The sequence below is a fragment of the Sparus aurata genome, chromosome 5 (genome assembly GCF_900880675.1).
Source record: "Sparus aurata chromosome 5, fSpaAur1.1, whole genome shotgun sequence".
NCBI classification, from domain to species: Eukaryota; Metazoa; Chordata; class Actinopteri; order Spariformes; family Sparidae; genus Sparus; species Sparus aurata.
Window position 1 is genome coordinate 12,843,198 of NC_044191.1, and position 22,682 is coordinate 12,865,879.

Consider the following 22,682-nt stretch of genomic DNA (forward strand, 5'->3'; position numbering starts at 1 on the left):
CCGCCACTACAGTTAAAATATGCCCGTCCTCGCGCGCTTTGTAAAGCATATGGTATCGAGGCCTGGGTGCGATTTGAATACGGGGAGCCATTTGAAAAATATATGCTGTTCGGCAATTAAATTATATGGGCTCTCGGACTTGAGAGCCCGTACCAGTGCATATAGAATAGTGAGCAGTAGTTGCTACGCTCGCATTAGCATCTGGCCCTTTTATGTAAATTTGATGAGAAAGGACTCATGCATATACGGCAGGGCTGGGGTGTACTCGCCTAATATCCTTATTAGAGAGGGGTGAATTAAATATTTATTAGGGGGGCTAAGGGTTAGGAAGGGGGGCCTGTCCTGTGTTGTCGTGAGGACCCGAGGTGGAAGAAGGGGGAAAGGGAGGAGGAGGTTGGCTTTCTCTATGAGTGTCTCTCTCTGCCTCAAGGTGCCACCATCTTAAGGCGTTTGGCAGTAGTGAGAGTGTGAGGAGGGTAGACCTAAAATGTCCGCTGGCATAGACACGCGCACGCATACACATTAACGCATACAAATTTCCATGCGATATGCGGACAGGAGCACGGAGCTCTGTAAAGTCGATTATTCAATTACTGTCATCGGCTGCTATGCATGCTGAGCATTTCATTTGCATGCATTAATTCCCTCGATTACTGTCACCTACGAGATCGGCCTGTGTTTAGCTCCCCATTTGCATGCCGTTTATTTGGCACGGGCGCTAATACTAGCACCGGGGCCGTCGGGATTGAACTGCCGTTTGCTAATATTTGAAGAATTTCAGTTTTAGTTTCAGTGTATTTTTCAGGCCAAGGAGCTAACTGTGGGTTGGCTTTCATTGATTTCGGTCCGACAAAACATTTTAATGAGGCACACAAGGCATTTCTGTTTGGAAATATTTCAGGTCACATATGTATTTCTGTATTTATTTACAGTGTTGAACAGTTTAATAAATTAAACAGTTACCTGGATTTTCAACCAGAGCTTTCCATTTAAAGCTCCACACATCAAGTTGATGTGTTTTAAGTAGCACAAATATACACCTTCAGGACTGAGGTGCAGCATTTTGCCTTTTGTGAGCAGGTACTGTAAGAGTACAGATGATGCCTTTCTTCAAGTTGTTACACAAAATAATAAAAAATGACAGACAAATGCGACAAAGCAGGGGAAGGAAGTTGGTGAAATATTGCCAATTTATGTTAATCAGTGCTTTACTGTTCCTCCTATCATTTTCTGTCTCCGCTCTTACTTTGTCACACACACACACACACACACACACACACACACACACACACAGTGATGCTGACCTCCCCTATCTGTTAATTATCATAAATGTGCTTAGTGAGGCAGCATACACACACACACACCCAAACACACGCACACACACACGTACAGCACACAAACACACATTGTGCAGCGAGATACAGACACAGCATTAGCATTCCCTTTCATCCCAAAGTGCTCCTGAGGCATAGCATGAAGAAGAATGTGCAGGAAATTATTCACGATGAATTATAACACACATCATCCCCAATTTTCGTGTATCCACACACACACACAGGCACACACACACACATTGAGGCGGTTAACCAGCTAACGGAAGTATGTTATCGGAGGTATTTGATGCTGTTTACAATTAGAGTTTTGCTTTAAATTGCTTGTTCATGTGTACAGTTATTTCTGTTCTGTATTGCCGTGCGTGCATTCATCATGGTTAAATACTAGAAGCGTGTCACACGCGTGTATATTATTTCTGTATGAGTTGTGTGTGTCCTTGCACAGTCAGCCTGTTGTCCCCTTTTTAGAGGCATTAAGTATACATACAATATCAGCTGTTCCCCCTCCCTGCCTCCCTGTTTCCTCTGATGAGTGGTACGCCCCGGCGTGCTGCCAAAGAAGTGAGAATAATTAAGCGGGCTGCGTGTTTGAGCCTGGCGTTGGCTAATGGATTGTTACCGGGAGGAAATGAGACAGGCAGCATGGGAGAGCTGGGTGGCAAGGCAGACCTCGACTTTGGATAATGAAACACTGAAAGCCACCAGGGTGGAGCGAAGACACACCTCTCGTAAAGGAAATGCTTTTGTTCTACGACGACTTCTTTTTGTCGTGTAGGTAGGTGCTGGTTGGTGAGGAGTCACACAGTGTGCGAGAGGCACAGCCAGTTCTGCATCACTTACATCAATATATGTAGCTTTTTTTTCTCCAATGTAAAATTTCTCACACTGTGTTTCGAATCAGTGCAGCTCACTTAAACATTATTTTTCCGCTCTGTAAAAAAAAAAAAAAAAAGATCCTTGTGGGTTTTGTGTACCTCCCTCTTTTTGCTATCTCATATTGCCTTTGTGATACATATACAATTTGCGTTAGATTTGGCGTCATCTGCATCAATACACTGCTGCTTTAGAGAAACGAGGGGTTGATTCTGGGCACCATCATCGCCCCGTGTAGCCCCCCCAGCCCCACACCCACCCCTGCACACACATGTAGGCTGGAAGCAGAGTAGTGGTGGTGGGGAGAGAGGGGGAGCTGAGCGCAGGAGGGAGATAGAGGAGCAGGAGGGAGATGGGATGAGACAAGCCACACAAGCCGCAAAGGGAACGGGGTGAAGGTGGAGGGGGGGATGCTGTATAGTTACCCTAAACCCTGCCGTAGGGCTAGAAACACACACATGCGTGCACACACACACACACACACACTGGTTTGCCACACAACCGCAAAACACACACAGGAGAGTGTCGAACATTGCAATGGGGAGGATGAGAATATGCCCTTTATAAAGATACCCTGATTGTTCTCATTGGTTCTTGCTTTCTACTCCAGATGTGATAATCAAATTTCAAAGAGTTTGGTTTTGTCTTTTTTAGGATTTTATTTTAATGCACTTTTTTGTTTTAAGTTTGTATTTCATGGAATTAAAAGAAAAAAAAAAAACACAAATAAAATTGAGACCTAAATCAGCAATCTTGTGTGGTTGTATTTTTGTACAGTAGCATCCTGACAGTGTGCGTGTCAGTGCAAGTGCACGTGGGTTCGCGCGTTGATACGGCGCTCTAATAAAACGTGGCATCTGTCAGGTTGATATTGACACGTCAGGAGAGCTCTGCAATCACTTGGGAACACAGCAGGGAAGAAACGTGGTAGAAAGAAGCTACGCACGTTACCGTGCATTCCTGTATATATCCTCCCAATGAGTCATAAGCACCACATGAAAATAAAATCAACTTTTATAGATTTTGTGTAAAAAAAAAAACTAAAAAAACAAATAGAAAGACTTGCTCAGTGGTATATTTGTTTTACTACTTATATCCTGCCACCTGCCCATTTGCACTTTTATTGCAGGGTATATATATTTGTTATCTTTTTAAAGGTGTGCTGTGCCATGTGCAGTGTACATACCTTTGTAGTACTTTTGGTCAGCATCTATTCAGAGGGTTAAAGGACAAAAAAACCTAATTGTTTATGGATGCGTTCCTGCTCACCTGCGTGTCGTTATGTGAGGTCAAAAGGTCCAGGTCTATGTATAATCTATAATAGCTTCCTTTGACCTCAAATGGACTTGTCCTTTAGCCCTGACATTTGACTTTTGACCCTCTCACTCCAGTGAAAGGAGGAAGAGGTCAAGTGTGGTTAGGTTCAACAACATGGCCGCTGAAACTGTGTGGTAGCATGCGCTAGGATTAGCTTGAAGATTTTACTACTTTAACTGAAATACTCACGGCTTAATTTATGAGATATGCAAGCATTAAAAGTGCAACTTTAGACGTCTAAGTTAACATTTCAACATGGTTTCATATGAATATTTTTAAGTATGAGAAACATACCTACTATGACCTTCAAATGATGTGTAAACCAGCCGCTCATGTGCCATTAAAGGCCCTGGTTCGCCTTGCTATTTGTGGCATAAGTGTAAAGGTTGAGACGACATTTGCACAAGTTATTGCCAATATGAATCCCTGCAAGTAAACTTAGCTACGGCAAATGCTACCTCTGTTTCCTTCTTCTGCCGTGTGAGCATTTGCTTACCTCCCCATTCATTTTAGTGAAAATGTTTTAATTGTGATTTGCTCAAGAGGAGTTATTCAACATGTAAAGGTTACCGCTTGGTAAATATATTCACTCCCTGCATTTGTGTGTGTGTCTTTCGTTTGCTGCAGTGATGGAGAAAGGGAGCTGTGGTGGGGAACTGCAGGCAGCAGGAAGTGGAGGGCCACACGAGATCTCTGGGATTTTGCTCTCCACTGGACCCACATGAGGTGAGCTTGGGTTAATAAACCATAATGTGTGTGTGTGTGTGTGTGTGTGTGTGTGTGTGTGTGTGTTGCTGCGTGCATGCATGTGTATATACACTATTAGACTAAGACAGCTGAATTAGTTTTTTTGTGTATTTGCCTGTTATCCATTTTTCTATCCAGCAGAAACAACCCGAACTTAGCCCAATCACACCGAAAACAGAATTATTCTGGTTTGTTGGTTTACGGCGACCTCTGGTAATTCAAGGTCAAACTGACTAATTTAAATTCTAGGAATCATTCTCCATGGAAATTCACCAAATACTTTGTTCTGAATATTTGCTGTGAAACACAATTTGGATTATTTGAAAAATGTTAAAACTAATTGTATTGAAACAACTGAAAATCTTGTCAAAAAACAGTCACATTTCTTTGTTGGCAGGGGTTTTTGACTGACTTTTTTCCCCCCCTATCTCTGCTGATGTGTGAGTCTGTGTCCATGTGTGTCTGTTTGCCTGCAGCAAAGTTAGCCCATGTGTGTGTTGGATGAAGGCATGGATGTTAGTAGTGGTCCAGAGGACACAGTAAACAGAATAACAGCGGTTTGAAGAGAGCTCAGGCGATGTGATCGTGGGCAATATCAAATCCCATGACCCATCCTTTGCCCTGTGGTCCATACCAAACACAAGAAGCACAGGGGAAACAGAGGTTACTTTTCACTGTTCATCATCACAGCAACACACACAACACACAACACACACAGTTACTACAGGCAGGAAGTGAATTCAAAAATCTCCTCTAGCCATTGAAATCCATACAGTAACAGTAATTGCCCTCCGCCCTGGCTTTGTTTGCATTGCATGCAGGACATCTTGCCCTATCAATTAGACCCCCAGCCATCATTACATGTGACATTTCATGTTATTGAAGAGAGACAAACATTTTAATGAGCCAAGTTTTCTTTCATGACAGGAAATTATTTATTAAATTAGCTGCCAGCAGCAGCTGATTACCGTCTGTGCTTTCTTTATTTCAACTCTGACCCCATTTTCCTTACAACTAACTGACGCTTTTCGCTCTCAGCAAAAAAAAATATATACAGCAGCACCTGGCACCTACCGTGCTTATGCTCGTCAATGGTGAGAAACAATATGACAAAGTTGCACCTTTGGTTTGAACAAATTAGACCACGTGAGAGTCCGCAGAGCCAAAAGTTTATTTCTATGTGATGCTAAAATAAAAAGAAATAGATTAAATAAAAAAGTGTCTGAAGAGAGGTGGTGGTATGTCAGCGCCCATGAGCCTCAGTGCGCAGTGGTGTTGCTCGACCTAATTACTCCCAATACTCACACGTATTTGGTGGGCTGCTCAGAAGAGCCAATTAGAAGGGCAGGGCAAGTCACTGGGTAGGAAAAGTCAGTACTCAAGTCCGTGGACATGTAGACTACACCACAGCGATGGAGTCTCACAGCAAACTCTGCGATTCATTTCCACAAAATTGGCTTTATGTCTAGAAAAAACCCTTATGCCAACTGCTTCAAAAGGAATATATCTGTGTTTTCTGTATTTAATGTGCAACTTAACATCTAGGATTTTACTTTTTTGAGTCAAAACTAGTGAAATAGGAAGCTGTTACCCTGAGGCTTCTGAATTTTGTCACTGCATGATAGAGGAGGGTCAACAGCTGTATACATCTACATCTATCTATCTATACAAATATTTTTGAATCAAAAACTTTTTCTTTTTTTATCAGTTTCAGTTTTTAAGTTTTCACTAAAAAATCAGATGATACACAATAAATGCAATATCTGTGGAGCGTCTTTGCTAACACATTTCTGTACATACAGAACCATCACCTCAGATAGACCTCACTCTCTGCTAAAAGCCCAGCCCTAAAAGTATGTCAAGGTCATTAGACCCCTATATCTGACTTTGCATTATTCAGTTAGAAAGGTAGCCTTTTATATAAGTAACATCTAACCCCCCATCAGCCATTGCCACTGGATACAGAATATGGCAGGGCTATGGGTTTTAAAGCTGAAACGGGAAACTATGGCAGCCTTTCATCATTGCAGATACACGTGTTCTTTGACAATATCAGGAAATGTTCGACAACAGGGATTTTTGTTGAATGGTTGCATTCCTTCTTGCCTTGGTACCGTTTGCTAAATATCAAGATAAGCACCCATGAAAACACAGAATGTTTACCACACAGTATATTTTGTTTACATTGCACCGCCTCATTTCCTATGCTATACTCATAATCATCTGTCAGACATGCATATTTGGAGTACAGCTGCTTGCTATTAGGGTGCCAGCGGGGGTGAGTATTTATAATGTGGCGCCCGCATGCGTGAATACAAACCCTCCAGTGTCGTAGGCTGGCTTCTGTATCATCAGTGCTAGCCCACAGCGATTAATGAAGTCGTCTGCATGTGCCTGCATGATTAAGGAGTGCCAAAGCATCGGTGTGTGTGTTTGTGTGTGTGTGCGTGTGTGTGTGTGTGAGAGAGAGAGAGAGAGAGCGTGTGTGTTGTTGGCGCAGATAAAACAAGAACAGAGAACAAAAGATGCCAGCTAACAGGAAGACTTCAGTAGGCCAATTCATAAACACCCAAATGAGCAATTTTGCACGGTCAAGGCAGCATTCTAATTGCAGAGGTTTAATTTTTCATGATCAGGTGATACAGTGAGAAACAATTATAAATGATGACTAAAACTAGGGAGGCAACAGATGGAGAAAATAGTGTATTATTTATGAAAATATTGTAAAATATGTGAAAGGCATTTTTTTTCTTCTATTCAATGATTTAGTTTCCATCTATAATTTTCCTATTTCCTATTTGTCAAGTAATTCCATATTTCATGCTTGGATGCAGTCCTTTCCCCGTGCTATATATTGCAGATGCTCATGCCTCTTAGCGATAGCACAATATGTCCTTTCCATGGTTGCTCAGAAATTCCACTAGAACTAGAACATACTCATCTTTATTCGCTCATTCTGATGCACTACATTATCACTGGTGTACTGCGGCATGAGGCTGACATTTGTGGAAATCTCCTCTTATAAATTTATAATTAAAACAGATAAAACTACAGCCTTTTTCAAAAAAAAAAAAAAAAAAATTAGTTAATATCCAAGTAGCTTTCAGCAAGCTGTGTAATAGCGCTGCGTGGGGAGGGTTTCTTCTGCATCATCATACAGTCAGAACAAAGGATATGCACATCGTAAAATCATGCAAATTAATGCAAATCGCTGGCAGCAAGGAATAGCGAGGTGGCAGGACGGGAGTTTGTATAAGCAGAGGGATGCCAAGGACTTTGTATACAACACTTGCTGGACAATCTTTCCTTAAGTTGTGGCAGATAACTAAAATTATATTGGCTCTGAATCTGACTCTAAATCTCGACTGCACAGTGTTGTTCATAAAAGCAACACTGTGTAGAGTTTCCTCTGCTCATAAATTCAGGATACATCTCTTAACTCACACTGCCTAAACAATATGTAGCTTTGTATTGTTGCCTTTTTTGCTGGAAATTAATTTTTTTCATGATGCAACAAAATACAGTGTTCACTCGATAGGCTGTTCCCAAACACAGGGAACGCAATTGTGATACAATTGCTGGGAACGGCGTCGCAGTAGGCGCGTGTGTGTTGGGATGATGCAATATCATGACTGTACCGCCTCCGAGAAATGCAGAGCAGATATTAGTAGCGCTGACACTAATGAAAGCTTCCTCCCCACCTCGCGCTTCCAGGACAAACTTTCCTAAACATGTGACATTTTCAGTGGTGTGTTCACTAACTAACTAGTTCAGTCTCAATCTCCCTTTTGCCATGAAATGGAAACATATTTTCATAGTTGTTTTGCTGTGTTTGATTTGGTTCTCTAATAATGAATATTTATAATAAAAGTGGTGCATCAAAAACATATCACAAATGCATCAACACAGAAAGAGAAAAAGATTTACTTGTGCCATGACCTTAAAAGTGAATTAGCTTTCATTCTTAATTATGTATCATCATGTTATAATAACAACACAGCATTGCAGTGTGTTTAGAGCGTGTGTGTTGTAAAATATGCCATAGTGTGTTCTCCCACAAAATAATTCAAAACTTTTATCCAATCCTAATTTGTAGATTTATCCTAGAATTATGTTACACAATCCTGTCACAAAAATATTTATCAATTTGCAAAGCCTATTTTTTTTTTTCCTGCAGCATCACCTCCTTTTGACAAAATGCTGATATTATTCCATGAACCGCATAGACACGGTTTCATGATATCACGTTCTCATAGCCGTCCGACAATCAGTAATTTGTTCGACTTGCATACGGGGAGAAAATCATATTTAAATAATGCCGCCCTCTCAGACACCACACACACACACACACACACACGGACAAACCAGCAGACACAATATGGTAGCAGAGAAAAGGGGGAGGGCACAGACAGACATTCACAATTGTGCATAATGATGTTAACATTCCTGCATGTCTAATGCAGGGGATATTGAGACAGACACTAGCTGGTCGGCGGTCTTGCTGTGTGTTGTGTGTGTTCACGGCTACAGACTGTAGCAGTGCATAATGATGTATTAATTGTGGCCTGCTCCCACTCGTGGTGTTTGGGCTCCTTGCCGAGGTTACTACGCGGCCTTTGATGCGATCGTTAATCTTATCAACATATGCAAGATCACACCGCGCTTTTTTTCCCCTAGTCTGCTCGCATGAAATCGTCGGTGCACTGTAAATTGAGTAAAAGGAACGACTCGTGTTATTGCCTCGTGCAAAATTGCAACCGGTGGACATGTGTTTGTTGGTTATTTTCTCAAATGATGCTTATTTTTTCAGGAATTAATCCAGATTTACACAGCTGTTTTAATATAACAACTCAGCATGGGGATATCAGTGTGCATCAGTGGCCAGGGTTTTAGAAGATTAATGCTAAAATGAAAAGAATGGCTTTGCCAATCTGAGTGTTTGTATTGATAAAAAGTGCTTTAAAAAGGGTGTGCCTTAATTTGAAATGCATGCACTATCAAGTGATCCCTCAATTGTGTGATTTTTTTTTCAACTTCCTCCCAAATAGAAAGACAAACTCAAAGGGAGGGAAAGGGAATATGAAAATGGAGTGCCGGCATCATAAAAGATGGAAACAAAGAGGGACAGACAGCATATACTGGAAGGACAGGCACAAGATGAAGCTCATTTTTCTGTGGGCACCCAGTGGCGTCTGCATTGCAGATCGCTGAAATCCCCCTCGAATGCGTCCCTGGGCTTAAGGGGAGATGGGGTGGGGAAGGGTGAACAAGGGATGGGTTTATGCTATCTCTGCTTTAGTACACTTTGTTTTTTTTTCCTCCCCCCACCGAAATATATTTTTTTCTGTCTGCATCAAATGTCAAGTTAATTTCCTGGGTGCTATGAGGGATGTGTCCTCCCCTTCGGTATGTGTGGCAGGGCGGTGGATTGTGGCAGGGTGGTGTGCGTGCCGGTGTGTGTGCATATGTGTGTGCGTGTATGTGTGTGTGTGTGTGTGTGTCTCTGTCTGTATGGGTGAATGGGGAAAGGGGCATGGCAAGGCAAAGAGAGAGGCGAGAGGTGGTGGTGGGGGGGTGGGGTTCAGTACAGTACCTATAAATTGGCTCTCTCTGAAGAGCTAGAGAGGTGTGTTGAAAGTGTGCCTGCACATGTGTGTGTGTGTGTGTGCGTGTGTGTGTGTGTGTGTGTGTGCGTGTGTGTGTGTGGTTGTGTAAGAATATGATCCAATTATTAATAGATGCTTTTGTCAGTGTACCTATGCCCATGTGCCTCTGCATGTTCGGTTCTTTTGAAGGTTCATCTAAATTGAATACTCACTTACAAATATATTTAAATATATATATATATATATATATATATATATATACACATGATAATAGACAGTAATTCAATGTTCAATGTTAGTAATTTCAAAAGCAGAAATTCTTGATAGATTTTCAAGTAGTGTAAAGGGGGTAGAGAGCAATGTTGCTGCATGTTCTGGTCACTGACAACAATCTCTGGAGCTCAATTTATATCTAGTGGCATATAATGTTAAAAAAAATCATGCATATTAGTCTTCCTTTAACCTTGTTGCTTGGCAGTAGCAGTCTTTTTACCCCTCTGCCTTCCGAGGGTGGGCTATACTTGACTTTGTTTTTTATTCATTTCAGGTTCTTTCCATTATCGATGAGTAATTGTGTCCCTCCATAACCACATGTCTACTAGTTGCGGACACAACCCCACCTCTATTTTTTTTCCAGTGGTTAACGCAGATTTAGTAAATATGTTGAATATATTTTTAAAACAGTGATCTGTAAATGCACAATTTTAGTAGGACCATGTGCGCAGGGTCTTAACCGCATTTGTGTCCATCTGTGCGTGTCGATGCACGCGTGACTATGCGTGTATGTTTTTCTGAATGATTTTGCGCAATTTCACACGCACGATTAAGTGCACGGAGCCGCACTGTATCTTCTATTGCAAAGTGTTAAATGCCTTATTGCAGAGAAAGGGATTATGCATTTGTCAGTCGTGCTTACACTGATGTATGCCCCTGCCCCACAAATGTCACATCCCATAACCCAGAAAAATTACACCAGTCCCACCTAATTACGCATATTCATGATGCTGTTTTGCATAGTGCTGCTAGCAAACTTCTGTTACAAGCCACAGAGCTGAGGGATGTGGTTGAGTGAAAAGGCTTTCAATCCACTGATTCAGTGCGTCTCCGCCACGAGCATCAGCTTGGTAACGCCACCTCCATGCCAATTTTTTTTTTATGATCTGAGACCATTATGGAGAGAGAGTTTTCTCTTATTTCATGCAGTCAGTCATATTGCCAGTGCCTGCAGCATGTTCAAACCTAGTGGGAATTTTTAATAAAGAAATTAGCTTTGTCCTAGATTATGAAGGTCATTTTGAAATAGATCCGATTCAACTAATGGTTTTTCGAAATACTTTTTGTCATTTATATCTCTGCGCTGTCTCTTTTTTTCCCCCTCTGTGTTTTTATTTCTCTCGCTTATACTCTTATGATAAATGCGATTCTTGTGGTCACTGCTGATGAGCACGATATAAATCAGAGGGGCAACAATGCTTGCAAGTGGAAGCATGGATGGGCGTATTCAGATAAAGTTATGACTGTAGAAGAAATACAGGGGAGGAAAAGTTGTAGAAAGAGATGGAGGAAGAGTGAAGAGACAGAGGAGGGTGGATGGATCGTAAGGGCTGGCTCAGCGGGTTATTGTGGCACTTGCGGAACAGACTTAATCAGACTTGGCCCGGCTGTAATGAAGGAGAGGGTCCAAGCTGTGCCACTGCTTGGGTAAACAGCGATTGTTTCAGTCCAGGGTTCCCAAACACGAGCAACAATGGTACTATTGTCCCGCCAGCTCTTATTAAGAGGCGAACCAGAGATGGGGTGAGGAGCAGAAGTGGGGAAGGGAGGTGGGTGAAAAGGGGGTAAGAGGGGAGAAGGGGGGGTGAAAAAAAAAAAGAGATGTGTGGGGGGGGGGAGACAGCAAGAGCGAGTGGGAACCAGATAGGAACAGAGGATGGGTTTGGAGGGGGTGGTGGAAAAAAAGAGAGGGATGTAGGGAGACGGTGAGAGGTGCTTCTCTGATCCTCCTTTTTTTCTCCACACTTGCGTTGTGCATTCTTTTTTCCCACCATGTTTCCTTTTCCATCTTCTTCTACCTTCTCAACCGTCATCCTCTCCTACTTGTCTTTTCCTCTCATCCTTTCATCCACACTTCCTTCCCGCATCGTCCTACCAGCCACCTACTCCATTCCCTCCATCTGTCCTTTGTTCCTCTTCATTTTTCACATTTGGGATGGTGAGGGATGCTTTGCCTGTCATACCACCTTTGCATCACCTTTTGAGAGAGAGAGAGGGGGAGAGAGGGAGAGAGAGAGAGAGAGAGAGAGAGAGAGACGCAGAGAAAGAAAAGAAGCGAGAAAGGAAAAGGGGATTGGGCGGAGGGAATGAGAGGAGCAGGGAAGAGAAAAGGGCCAGAGCAAGACAAAAAGGAAAGATCACGCTGCTTCCTGGCTTAATGAACATGGGCAACGGATGATCACAATAGAATACATTATGCTCTTGTTAGTAGAGGCAATCAATTAGCAGAGAGCACACCACTGGCACACCATCTTTCCCGCTTGGGCACTGGCTCATTCACAGCCCAAACGAGTGGCCCAAGGAACCCCCTCGCCTCGCCGTTTTTTTCCCACCCTCACTGCCCAGCAGCCACAAAAGCTTTGATTTAATTCCTCGATGTGAAAAGGGACACTGTTGAATTTGCATTTCCGCCGCATTCACTCCACCTTATTTGAAATATTAGTCTGGTTCCGCTAAAGTCAAAGGTCCTGGCTCAATGTAAAATGTTTGTGTGTGTGTGTTTGAATGTGTGTATACAGGTAATAGCACATATATTAACCACAATAAATCCACAAACCCTATTTAATTCCTATCAGCTATGCAAATAAAAGCATTGTGATGCTCAGTGGAAAACTGCCCTCTGACAGCAAACTGTATCCATTACCCAATTGCCAAAATAAATGTTGGCCATGTACATTTCTGCAAACCGCTAACATTTCTTTAGGTTTCATTTTCAATTTTATGTTGTGACAATGCTGTGCACATTGTCTGCTTAGTGTAATTGGTTAGGGTTAGGAAAAGATAATGTTTTAGTTGACCCCGTTCTGCTGCCACAATTATAAAAAGAAAATTTCACGACATCTTGTCAACATTATGTCCCCACATCTACTTAAATATATCCAGTGGTTTCACGCTTACAAATGTTCAAATTCTGCATCTAACAGTGGTCTCATGCTTGGCAGCCATCTTGGCCTACCTCCGTACGAAGGCCCTTCAGAATAGTTACAAGTGGCATTGGTTGAAATGTTCCCCTATGGAAAGGGACAACCCTTCAAGACTCTCATAAGTCATCAGTTGACGTTAATGGTGTTTACATGATGACTCGACATTTTCAACATAGCGTCTTTCACTGTTGTGATTACTGTTGTGGCAATCCCGGTTTTATCACAATGCCTTCTGATGAAGATAGAAAAGCATGGACGCCCGCATATTTGTTCACAACTTCATGCTATCAATCAAGTCATCTTACTAAAAAGAACTTTGCTTTGTTACTCGCCGTATACGTGCTTCATAGACTAACATTAGCAAACCATGCTCTTAAGCTGCCAGTCAGCACTGATATTAGAGGAGTGGTACCAAGTGTGGCAACTTCGCTGCTGGACTGTTGTTAAATTCTGAGCTTCATATACCTTCAAAGAGGGAATGCAACATTAAAATATGTCAAAATGTTGGACTGTCATGCACAAATCACCGATGACAATGTAACACTAGCAAGCTAGCTAGTTTGCTACCAAGACATCAGCAAACTGGTCGCAATTGTTTCATGCTTGTTATAAAGAAGAGTACCAAAACACACTGAAAGAGGTGTCCTCACACTCCTTGGTTTGAACTGTTCTCCGTTTGGAGGCCAAGTTGCCCTCACACTTCACCTTACCCCTCCATCCAAACAATCGGGACACCCTACCCCTTGATGTCAACACGCAAAACAAAGTGGTAGGGTTAAGTGGTGTATTGGAATTGGGCCAAAATCAGCTCATATACATGTAATAAGAACGTGACATGGCACCTATTGTAGAAATGTTGATACGATAGGCTACATATGACACATACAAATTTCAATGTATCCATGATTTGTGGACATGTAAAATAGCACATTTTATTCCGACGATTGAGCTGGTACCCACTAAAGCTCGGCTCCACAGGATGGGAATCAGACATGACAATGTCTCTGTGACTGACAATGACAATTGCATACCAAATTGTCACTCAGGTCCCTTCGGCAATTCATACAGTGGTTGGGTGAAATTCCTTCATCCTTTTACCCCCATGTTTTCTTCTTCTTTTTTGTGTCAGCTAGTGGAATAGCTCCAGATAATGGCAGCAATCTATATTGTGAAAGAGGCAAGGAGTAGTTCTGCCTTAACACAGGCACAAATCACCACTGTCTGGCTGAGGATCTGTAAAAGTGTCGGTGATGAGTAGAACACACTGCTTTCACTGAGGAACTTCGCTGTGATTCCAGGCAGAGGTTAGAGATGGAGGAAACAAAAGGAAATGAAGGGAAGAAGGATAAAGGAAAATTGTATTAAGACTCAGGATGCAGGACTTGTGCTTGTGTGTGCTGAGAGGAAGATGGCCTCGGCTTTAGGTTCAAGGAGTCTGTTGTTGCTGTATTTGCCAGGGTGTTTATAATCTATGGCCATCTGGAGATTGTGCGTGTGTGTCCGTGTGTCTATGTGTGTATCTATTTGTGTGTAATTTGGGCACATTTCCTGTCATGCTATGGGTAGCCTTGAACTCAATTAGTGAGAGTTGCATCTATTCTACAATACACATGGTGACACTTTTGAGACAAAAGGTGTAATATGTAAGAATTTTGGTTGCATACATTCAAAACTTAAATTAAACCATCAACCTAATGTGAAGGAATGACAGTTGTTTTGCAAGAACTTCTATGTGTTGCGTTGCAAGGCATGTTTAGCATGCTAACCAGCTAGCCTATTCCTGGTTTGAACTCCTGTGCTAGCAGTGGAAACACACTTTGCTGATGCTTCGAGCTCCCAGTCCAAACTGCTAGCTGCGCACCGCGAACTGAGCTAACTAGCAAATGGTAGCTACTGTTGGCAGCTTTTAGCGATTACTCTGAGTATTTGCTGCTGTTTTAAACAAGCGGAAAGAAAAGCAACATGACTGAAAAAAGTTTACGGTTCTTTGATAAAACCTGCACCATTTACTATTTTTTTAGTGCTAATTTTGATCTGAAGGAAACACCTATTAAGGCTAAAATTAATATTATGATGTACAATATGGACCCTTTGGGCTGTAAACATATAACGCTTCCCTTTCTTGTGTGTTTTGCTGTCTGTGACCTTGTGATTGTGTGTCTCGCTTATGTGTTTGCATGTTAAATCCCACAATACTCATGCACTTTGTACCTATACAAAAAAAACCTCACACATCGATTATATTGTACATAAAAAATACAAGGCTCCTCTTCACAGTCCACACACTATGTCTATAAGAGCTCCTTCACTAATGCATGGATGAATAGAAAATGTATCACAATGTACACACTTTCTTTTGTTACCTGAGGAGCTGTAAAGTGGATTTTATCTCTTTGTACAATGGGTGCATGTACAGAAGTGTTTTTTTTGTTGTTCTTCAAAGTGCCTCGGAATAGTGCAGGGTTGACCTTTAAAGGAGAGACAGAGAAAAAAAAGCATTGAATTTTCCTCAGAATATCAGTGTATACTATATGCAGACTTGTTTGTTTGTGTCTGTTGGAATATTAAAGTGCAAGTGCAAAATTCTTATAATGTATTCAGTGTTTTCAGGCTGCAGAGGGCATTGTGTTCTCGCTCCATTTTCAAAGTTGAAATGTTGAACAGCTAATGGAAGGCGAGCAGGAACAGTAACAGGGCCTGAGAGGGAGGGGTCCACCCATCTGTGTGAGTAAATCGAAGTGTTAAAAAATGTAAAAAAAACAAATAAATAAAAAAAAACATAGCAGGCTCATAGAAAGAGGTTAAGACACTTGGCAAAACTTAGCTTTGAAAAGAAAATGACCTGACATAATGGCACTGGAACACTTGTGGTGGAAAAAGTTGTATTGGCACTCAGAGAAGTCCTTGCCCCTTTCTGAAAAAAAAATTGAAACCACACAAAACATTCGAGATGAAGAGACACGATTTGTGTTCTGTTTGTGTTGCATCTTTAAATCCTAAAACATTTTAGGCTTTGGGTAAAACTGTTATTCTGAGAACGTGTTGAGGTTTTCCAGCCTCGTCGTCCGGATATAGTCTCAGCAGTAAACGTTTCTGCAATCCACAGATATGTCCAAGGTTTACATTTGTACCAAATGTGGCACTAATGTGGCATGTCACATTCACATTATGCTCATTAGCCACCTTTCATATCAGATTGTATAGGTGATGGTGGGGCCGTTATTAGAAGCCAGCAATGGTGCCAAATTTAAGGACATTTCTATCCGTTTTTGTGCAGACCAAAAAACGTATTTTTAAGGGGAAGTCAAACCATCTCCATTCAAACAGCGTTCATACGGGCGATTGGGTTGAGTTTTCCCTCGACCTTATGTGCCTCCTTTGCTTTGCGGTAATGTCTGTTCCTCTCTTCTTTGTACGTTCTCTTGACGATCTCCTCTGCTCTCTCACTGCTGGATCCACATGTACAGGTAGTCATGCTGCTGACATTTGTGTCCAAGCTGGGCCCAGTGACATGGCCTTTACCGCCCCTCGCTGGGTGTCCCTTAGCTATCTCTACCCCCTACTGTCGTTCTTAACCCACCAAGTCCTCTTCATCAGCGTGCGCATGAACGTGTGTATGTTTGTGTGTGTATTTGTGTGCTTTGGAGCCGTTCTGTGTGTACAGTGTCTGTGTGTTTAAGCCATGTCCAGACTAGCCATGTTCAAACTCGCCTGTAGCCTGTGTGCGCAGTAGGGGACACGGTATGGAGCCAGCCTCTTTCTCTGCTGAATGCAGGGTGAGCAAATATGGTCACTGTGGGCTGTGAGGTAGCGGGGCACACAAGGGAAAGAGGTTAGCTCATGCTGGTGTGATAACAGATAAATCCATCTTAAATTGCTTTTGTTGTTAAAAATTGATTTAAGATTTCATTTTTGTGGAAAGAAACACTAACTTCTGCATGAATGCAATGGACATCTTACCTACGCCGTTCACTACGGATTTTTTAGAAAATGTTTTGACCGTCTGCCTTACAGAATTTCAGGAGGGCTACTATGTGCACAGACAAAGTGCAAAGCCTCATTGTTCTTCTCCTCAAACACACATACACAAAGATACAGACACGCTCACCGTCCCTGCAGCCATGGGAATGGAGAATGCTGAGGTTCAAGGTCATTTCAAGTATTCAGCAGCCCGGGGCTCTCCATTGTCAGTGCAACACATCCTTTTTGCTCACACATGCACTCAGATGCGTGCACAGACGCATGCACGCACAACACATTGTGGTGGGCGTACATTGTAGCAATCGCATCGGGGAGAGCAAAGGGTCTGGCAGGTGAGAACATGACACTTCGCGGGTCCATTCACATACACAAACAGTCACAGGTGTGAATCTTCAATAGAGACACAATTATCCATTTTTGTTTCTGTAACTGTCCAGACATGAAAGAATGAAAGGTATGGCTGTTGGACACTTGCCATTTTCTGTCATCATTGCTGTGATTGTTTACTCTTCATGCTCTACAGTCTGAAGATTTGTGCACTATTGTCTAAAATTTTGGTAAACAGTCACCACTGTTTTGCACAGACTGATTAATTATATTTGGCTTCTATTCAGTAAATGATTGAGATGGGAGGCAGAAATAGACGAGATGGAGTTTTTCAGAGAAAGAGCGATGGTGAGGGGGAGAGAGAGAGAGAGAGAGAGAGAGAGAGAGAGAGAGAGAGCAGTGGGTGTGATTAGCTCCTTTGTTGGAGGTCTGTTGAGCTTCATTGGCTCCAGAGAATAGGTTCCTAATGAACCCAGCCAAGCTTGGACCAAACTTTGTGCTGAAGACAAACTAAGTTATGGTGGTCTGGCGGAGCGCTGAGGGCGAGCCGACTGATATACAACGCCTGGACATATGGTCCCCCCATCAGGGCCTCTCCCAGCCACTTTCTCATGTCCTGGCTTCTGTTGGTGTGTGTGTGTGTGTGTGTGTGTGTGTGTGGCTGTTTCAGAGGGGATACACAGAAGAAGAATATTTATACTAAAATATTTCTATATTTGTTTGATCGCTCATTGCAACACAGAAACAGCGAGCTCGAAGAGAAACAGAGAGTAGGGGGGGGTCAGAGGGAGGGGGGAGAAAGAGAGGCTGGTTGATGCTTACTGAAAGCGACAGAGGAGAGAGGGCTGCAGGCTTTGTCTTTCCAGCTGACCCCAATACAGAATCCTTTCTGACACGTCCTACAAGACATGGAGTAACTGAGTAAATCAGGCCAACCTGGCTGTGGTGTAACAGTGACTGCACCATAACAGATGCGATATGGATGAGAAGCACATGGTATCAAGTTGAACTCATAACACAGACAAGAATATACAAGAAAGAAGTGTGAAGGCCTATATTGCATGTTGCAAATAGAGAAGGGTTAGCTCCGCAGCACTTTTGGTGTTTTCGTAAGTCCATGTATGTGTGGCCATATGTAAAGAGGAGGCGCAGGTGAGCCTGAGTGCGCTTTGAGGCTAATTGTTTGGGTCAGGGTGGGAGCGTGGGGACGGATGGCTTCCGTGTCCACCAACAAGGCTCTCGGTAACTGAGCCGGCGAGGGGGAGAATGGGCCCACTACAGGGCCACACAGCAGGCTCAAACAACACTTATTCTACTGGCCAAACTGTCAGCCAGAACAACTTCATTGTGCCTAAAATTGGAGTTGAAAGCAAGGCAGAGACTTGGGAGGGGTAGGGGCAGTGGAAAGTAGGGAGAAAGAAGGGGAGGATGCAGGGAGAGAAGGGGGGGGGGTCTGTGGGAAACCGGGGGACTGGAAAAGGGGGAGTCCAAGAGAAAGTGCAGTCTTGGGGATGAATAGGGTCAGACAGTGTGAGTTCATTTCAGTGAGGAGAATTCCCATAGAGCCTACACCAGGGGCAGGCAGCCAGGAGCAAGGCAGTGGCTTGAATAAAAATTTATTTAAATTCTGGAAAGGAGGGGACGAACTGCAGCAATTTTGTATTCTAGTGTCTGTACCACATTTTGTTCACAGCCATGATAAGAACAGGTCTCAGACAATGGTGACATAACCAGCTGATGGCTCTACATGCAGCATTTTACTAATGTGCAACTCACCCAACTGCTGCTTTTAAGCTTTGAATAAATTTTTTGTAGACCTGAGTACAATTAAAATCACGTAACACTGGTTGTCCATGTGTTGCAGCCTCTCCATCATTTTATCTCATGCCAATACTATATATGCATTTTTCTCAAGCTTATGGAAAAAATAACCTTGCCACACACACACACACACACAGGCTACCCACAAGTATTAGACACTTCCCTGCAGGATTTCCCAGCCTTGGACCCCAGGAGGGAACCCAGCCACGGGCTTTGAACTGTGATTTGTATATAGTACAACAGAAAGTCTCTTTAGACTGACACTAAACCAGTCTAAATCAGTCCAACACTGATTTACGTCACCCTCTTTGTCTCTTCTCTCTTCTCCTGCTGGCTATTTCAAATTCATCTTCCTGCCCTTGGTAACTACTGCGAAAGGGTGAAAAAGTTTACTTAGTCACACTGAGTTTAGGGAGATGAGGAAAGTCTGTGATTGTGTGTGTGGGCGAAGGTGTGTGTGTTCAATCCTGCATGTCAGTGCGGTTTGCCCGTGTACGTGTGTTTGCGTGCTTGCGCTTGTGCGAAAATGCACACACACACACACACACACACACACACACACACACACCCCTGTTTGATCCAGAGCTAGCCCTGCAGCTCCCAGAGACTCAACAAAAGGCCTCCTCTATCCATTGTATGAGCTGTGTGTTTCCCAGGAGAGCTCGGGCTCAGTGAGAGAAGGGCCCCAGATCACTTTCTCCTGACATGGATGTTTATTCGCTCCATGGTCCGGCAGAACACCCTCCAAAAGGACCGGCCTTAGCGTTTTGACATGCATGACACATAGTTTGGGAGAAGAGACGAAGGGATAGGTGGAAAGGAAAAAGAGTGAGTGTCTTGACGGATGAACAGACATGCAAGACGGACAGATGGAGGAAGGACCTGTCTGCGAAGGTGTTCTCGGTGCACTCATATGAAAAAGAATATTCATTGTATTCTCCACCATTTTATTTGCTCCTTGTCTTTACACTAGTCAGCTTTCTTGTCAACCTTGTTCATGAATGTAGATCCAGCCGGTGGGTGGGTAGAGATTTCCCCCTGATCTTGACAAGCTCTCCCATCCCTGACTGCATACTAATTCCTCCAGAACTACTGAACCAGTGCAAAACAAATACAAATTGCCACGGCTGCTCTTCATTGCTTGAGAAGCATGGTCTTGGGAGGTTAGGGAGATAGAAGCTGTCTATTGTGGGTCCGTGATTAATCAGATTGTCCGCTGTGGACAGAGAAGCTTACAGGGACAGCTGTTGTAGTCGGATATATGATATCTTTAGGAATCTGTCAATATGTCTGAGTTGAAAATCCTGAGCTAATGAAGGATCCACTCATTCACTCAGCAGTCAATTAAAAGTCCATCAAAATGTTCAATGCGATCAGTCGGACAGCAGCTGATCATGACAATGGTAGGTTTTCAGGTTTCGAGGATGGCTCGGTGTTTATGGACAATGATCTGTCCCCGGCTGCGCTCTCTTCACCAGCTGTCTTTATCTAAGAGTTTGACTGCTATCTATCAGCGTACTTCACTTTCTTCTGCAGTATCTAAAAGTTTCCTTACGATTGAGAGTGCCTGCGGGGTCGACCATGAATCTCAGTAGAGCTGCAGAAGCCGACAGTTGAAAACAAACATGGTAGGCTGATACCATCTAATCTGTTGAACACCATTATCGTCTAAGATATCGCTATACTCCCCTTCCATACCCGCACGCACCCACCCTCCAAACCAGACTTTCTCTCTCTCTACACCCTTTGAGGTAAAAGCTTGTGTGTTGAGGCTGAGAGTGAATGTAAGCCATTGTTATGGTGTAACCGGACTCCACAGCAGGTTGTTTGATCCTGTTTTGGGCCTGAAAAGGTTTTTTTTTTTTTTTTTTTAACTTGAACCACCACATCAGCTGAGAGGGTCAGACAACAGACTCTATTTGTAGAGTCCTCCGTCTGTCTGCTTCGCTTTTTTTTCCTTTCTCCTTTTTCATCCCTACTTTGTCAGTCTAAATCTCTCATCCAGATTTAGGTTTGAGTCCGAAAGCCTTAATTACCATAAAGAGGAGCATGCAGTCATTCACATACAGTACTTAGACACAAACGTATGCTTTTAGGCACACTCTGTCGCTCTCAATTTCTCCCTCGTTCTCTCTCCCTTTTTTCTTTAAACAGGATCTTCTTGTACCTCTCTATCCGTACAGACACTGGGATTGTGTTTCTCACTTGCACCGCCGGTATTTCCATAGCAAAAGAGGATGCTCCCGGAACATGTTTAAATGACAAAAGCTTTCGTAAATTGTTTTGTTAACCCACAATACTGCCCGCGATACAACCAAGCTCTCGTTTTCTTTTCCTGTTTACCCAACATCTCTTCATTATTTTACATTACAACATAAAACCATGCGTATGTTTTGGGCATTGACTTGCACATCGACTCCTTTGTTACTGTTTTGGCATTGTGTTCCCGATTTATGATCTGTTTGGCGTTCGGTGCGGACAATGTGCATGCAAATATCCCCGTCCCATTATGCCGGCTGTCTTTGTATGTCAGCTTTCTTCCCTAAGAGGTATAGATGAAGAGTTGGAGGGGGGATGGAATGGTGCTGTATATTTTTTTAGGGAGATTTGTGCACGTACGCACACACACACACACACACACACACGCACCCATCTGTGGCCCCAGCCCATTTCAGACGTGAGAAACTGTACCTTCATTTGCATAAGAATAATTGACACTTCAAATTAGCCTTCCAATCAAAGAGGATTCTTTTTTTTTTTTTCAGCATATGTGCAGGCACTGAGCACTGCCATACTGGAGAATATGAAAGGGAGGGCAAAAGAGAGCACGGATGGGAGGGGACGCGTCATAAAAGATTAACCCTTTCATTTCCTCATCTCAGAGTAGAGAATTTGATGTGCCTTTTTATTGGAAAATATAACCTGATATACAGTAAAACAGACTTTTGTAGGGGGATTAGAAATTATTTCTACTCTAAATCAAGGGATCCTATGACTGCCTGGTGGGGCAAAATGTTTTTTTTTCTGATTGATAGGTATTTACCTTTGAAAGGTTTAGGTGCACTGACTGGGTTACATGCACTTTTACACATCTATATTCACCTCAGTGGCAATGAGCCTGGGCCAAGAAAGTGAGTGCTATTAAGTAGAGTGTGTAAGTGTGTGTGTGTGTGTGTGTGTGTCAGTGTGGATGTGTGTGGATTGAGGATTTGCTCACATTAAACCATTAAAGCAAGTGCAATGTTGAATTATTGATAATGGCTAATGAAAAGGATCAGTTCAGGATAAACTACAGGCTTAACCATAGCCCTGAGGGCTAACACACACACACACACACACACACACACAGACCCAAACACACATACACACAAGCCATTCATTTCCCCTGTTAAACATCTATTTTAGGTTTTCTGAGTCGAGCTGTAACTTTAACTTGGTACTGGCTCTGTCTAGATAGCACTCTTTCATTGCTCTGTTGC

General features: G+C 42.8%; 1 long non-coding RNA gene across 1 annotated transcript in view; it reads left to right on the plus strand.

The window, feature by feature from the left end:
- Window positions 1-22,682, plus strand: part of LOC115581916 (uncharacterized) — a 39,224-nt gene that overhangs the window by 10,799 nt on the left and 5,743 nt on the right. The window contains exon 2 of the long non-coding RNA XR_003984078.1: window positions 4,152-4,250. This is a non-coding gene — a long non-coding RNA (uncharacterized LOC115581916). The remainder of the gene's footprint in view (window positions 1-4,151; window positions 4,251-22,682) is intronic.